Source organism: Cupressus sempervirens, chromosome 8 (assembly GCF_028749045.1).
Source record: "Cupressus sempervirens isolate cs-2001-9-10 chromosome 8, ASM2874904v1, whole genome shotgun sequence".
Lineage (NCBI taxonomy): Eukaryota > Viridiplantae > Streptophyta > Pinopsida > Cupressales > Cupressaceae > Cupressus > Cupressus sempervirens.
In genome coordinates, this window is record NC_143125.1 from 266,058,928 (window position 1) to 266,063,492 (window position 4,565).

Consider the following 4,565-nt stretch of genomic DNA (forward strand, 5'->3'; position numbering starts at 1 on the left):
AACTATAAGATAGGTTGGGTGGATACTTGTTTCTTCAACAGCTCAAAGGATTTCTATGCTTCCAAATCCCATATGAACTTAGACTTGACCCCACCCTTAATGGTATCTAACAAAGGTGCACATATACCACTAAAATTCCCAATAAATTTCCTATAAAAATGGGCTAAACCATGAAAAATTCTTACCTCGGTAGATGTTGTAGGTGGTGGCTAGTTGAAGATAGCTACAACCTTCTCTTAATCCATCTTCAAGGATCCTTTGACACTATAAATCCCAAGTACACAAGTTCTTGTTTGAAAAAGTCACACTTCTCAAGGTTAATAGCAAGCTTCTCCTCATGTAACCTCTACAGTACATGTACAAAAATTTTGATGTGCTCCTCCTTGGTTTTTCTAAATATCAGTATATCATCTAGATATACAACTACAAACATCCTAGTGAAGTTCTTAAGCACTTCATTCACGAGCCTCATTAATGTGCTAGGAGCATTTGAGAGACCAAATGGAATCACAAGCCACTCATACAACTCACCTATTTTCTTGAATGTTTTTTTCCACTCATCTCCCTCCTTAATCATGATTTGGTGATATCCACTTTTCAAATCCAACTTTGTGAATTACATTTCCCCTCCAAGACAATCCATGAGATCCTTAATCCTAGGTATGGGAAACTTATACATGATTGTGATCCTATTTATAGCCCTTGAATTTTTTCATAGTCTCCACTTTCCTCCCTTCTTTGATTCTAGTACAACAGGGACTGCACATGGACTTATACTCTTCTTGATCAAGCCTTGATCCAAGAGTTATCGTACTTGTCTTGCTACTTCCAATTTATGATCAGGAGTGAGCTTATATGTTGCTTTGTTAGGTAAAGATGCACTAGGGATAAAGTCAATTTTATGGCTTATCACCCTTCAAGAAGGTAAGGTGGCAGGGGTTCCATCACTTACAATCTCTTTGTACTTTTCTAGCAATGCTTATATCTCTATTGGTAATGGTTCTTTCACTATCTCTTCTTCTCCTTTGGATGTTAGCATAACTACAAAGCTTTGGCTCTCATCATCCTTAAGATCCTTAACAAATTCCTTTCCACTATATAGAACCACACTAGGAGTATTGCACTGTGGTTCATCTCCTTCCAATAGAGATTGGACCTTAAAAATTATGCCTCCTTTTTTGAATGATATGGAATTTTCCTTTCCATCATACACTGCCTCTTTGTCAAACTTCCAAGGTCTACCCAATAGTAGATGGAAAGCATCCATGGGTAAGATGTCACATAACAACCTATCTTTATACCTTTCTATGGAGAACTCAACCCAAGACTATTCATTCACTAAAATTCTTTGACCCTTGTTGAGCCAAGTTACCTTATAGGGATTCACATGGGGTGTCTTGGTCAATTGGAGCTTGTTGATTGCCTCCCCTAATATTATATTGTTAGTAGAGCTAGAGTCCACTAGTACCTTGTAGACCTTCCCAAGAATCTTGCATCTGATCCTAAACAAATCTCTCCTATGCTTAGGTGCATCTTGAGTTGGTTACTTGATCAATACCCTCCTAAACGCGAGGTTTTCACCTTTATCCGATTCTATGCAATCCACTTTAGGTTTTTTGCCACTAGATTTATCCTCTTGAGCATATGTCACTCTCTTGTCATGGTTGGAAGAAGAGGGCTTATTAGGGAACCTATATGTTGGATGTCCTAGTTGACCACAATTGTAGCATTTCATGATAGAAAAGTAGGAATCGCTTCTTCTTGACCCTCTGTCTCTATTAGAGCCTCCTTGGTTGCCCCTTCCTCTACTATAAGACCCTCTTGAAGTGTTTTTAGTACTTTTTTTGGTAATTTTGGTCTCACCTTGATTCCTTTACTCACTACCTCTATCTTGATATCCTCCTCTTTGTCCCCTCTGTTTTATTCCCTTGCTTTTGTCCTTAAATTTAGAGTCCCCCTTCCTTTTTTTCTTTTCTTAAATGTACCATTTCAAACCACCCAAGTATCTAGCCACTTTTATTGGCCCCTCTTCTTGCTACTTGGACCTATAACATAACCTCTAGAATTCTTTTGTATAAGAGGCCACATCCATGTCTTTCTACTTTAGTCCTTATCTCCTCTTGTGAAGTTGTATCTCATAGTCCTCTGTTAGGAAATTATCCTTTAGTTTAGTTACCATTGCATTCCAATTTTCTATGGGCTTCTTACCCATCCTAATCCTCTCATCTTGGACATATTTCCACCATGTTAATGTTGACCCTTTGAGTCTTGACTTAGCTACTTTGGCCTTTTGTGTCTTTGTCACTCCTTCACATTCAAAGTGGTTCTACATACCATCCATCCAATCCATTAATGCATTAATGTCCATCTTCCCACTAAATAGTGGAACACTTGATAAGGCCTTCCCTCCTATGGCTTTTATGGCTTTCAAGAAAGGCTCTTCATTCAAGATAGGATTTAGTTTAGGGACCACATCTTATGACATCTCCTTACCCCTATCATTGCTCTCTTCTTCCTTTGTCTTGGTTGTATCAACAATTGCATCCAACTTCAGCTTCACTTCTTCTAAAGCTTCTTCAAGGAGCCTATTTTTCTCCTTTTTCTCATCAACCTCTTTTGCTAGCTCTTCATTTGTTACCATGCTTGACTCACCTATTAATTCCCCAGTAGTTGCAAACATATACTTGATTCTAAAATTCTTAACTTGCTCTGATACCACTCTGATGTAACACTAGTCTTGCTCCAACCCCAACTTCTTTTGGAAACTTCTCAAATCTTTCTCCTAACCTAGTATGGTCTCTTATTATCCCTACTCTCCTTAGGATCCTAGCTATGAGGTCCTACTCCCTTCAACTAGTGAACACCAATTAGATAGAACAACAACTCCTTACACTACTTCCTAGGCTTATTTTAGCCCTCATTGCTTCCTCTTCACCAACTCCACAATCTTTCCCAACATATTTAACTATAATCCCAAATGGAGATATAACCATATAGGAAGGCAATAGGATCTTCTCCAAGTCCTACAACCACATTTTACATTGTAACCCTAATCAAGTTCCAAGAAGCACACCAAACTTCTTCTAAATAGGGCTACAAGGAATCAGCCCTACTTTTGATGAAAATCTTGAATAACTTGCAAAAATCCTTAACAAGGGGTAAATTATCTTTGATCCAAATACCCTTTTCAAAGAACTAAGGGATTCTTGAGATCTTAGGCTTCCAAACAATATGTACAGTATGGTCTATAATGGTGCCTAAAAATTAGGGTTTACAGGGCATTAAAGCCTATCTGACAAGATGTAAATTTTCCCCTCCAATGAAACTTCACCATTTCCTCCCATTATAGTTGGGACTTCACAACACATGCTTCTACCACCTCCTAATCCTTGATTGAAGCTAGCAATGATTTCAATCCTTCCTAACACCTCTACAACATACTATGATCCCTATCCATGCAACTTTGGCTCGCCTAGGACGTCACATTAAAATTATCATCCTTGCTTTTTAGGGCAGCTCCTTCACTATAAATATGTACATGGATTCATCTTCCTAATCCTAAAATTTTAGGACATCAGACTGGCAAGAAACAAAACAATTTTAACAACTAATTAGAAATTCACAAAATTGTAGTCTAATGCTATGCAAAACCTTAAAATTAATTAATCTAAGACTTCTATTGTTTACTACACTTCATATGATCCATTAAAACACTCAAAGCTCAAAAAACCAAGAACTTTAATTGTTATTGTTGTTATACAGTCCGTATACACAATTCCAAAATATAACTTCCAACCCCTCGATCAAGTTGAATATGGTCTTAAATAGTTGAGAAAAAACCAAAACCAATGGTTTCATATAGTTATGAACCACCATCCACAAAGTTTCTCTAATGCAACAAGAAGTTGTCAATGTCGTCAATGACAACATTGACAACTTTTGAGCAATTTTTACATTTTTTTAAATTTTGCACTTAAACTTGTTCCAAAGGCCACCAAACTTCACCAAAATCCTAATAAGGTATTAAATTTTTTTAAAGGATCTTAAATCTCTTATTTGGTCATTCTTCCCTCAAAACCACAAAAATATCCTATTTGACCTAAAATGGACATACTGGCAACTAAGAGCAACTATGGCCTAATAAAGCTTCCTATGCTAACTAACCTCAACTCAGGAACAAGCTAGTCCATTTATTACTCTAGTGGTATGGCTACTCCCACTACAAGCCAAAACAACTTAGGAATCATGGGTCTTCCATGAACCTTACCTAGGTGTCCCTGCACCACTATCTATTCTTTCATACTATGCTCAAGGTGTTTGTTTGAAGTCATGAACAGATTTCTTGAGTTTACACACATATAGATTCTTATATTTTATTAAAAAAAACCTTCAGGTTGTTCAATATATACTTCTTCATCAATGATCCCATTTAAGAATGTGGTTGACATCCATTTGGTGTATTTTCCATCCTTTGGATGCTACAATTGCAATAATTGTTCTTACCAAAGTGTTTTAAGAAATAGGGGGAAAATTTTCCTCATAATCAATACCTTCTAAGAAAAACT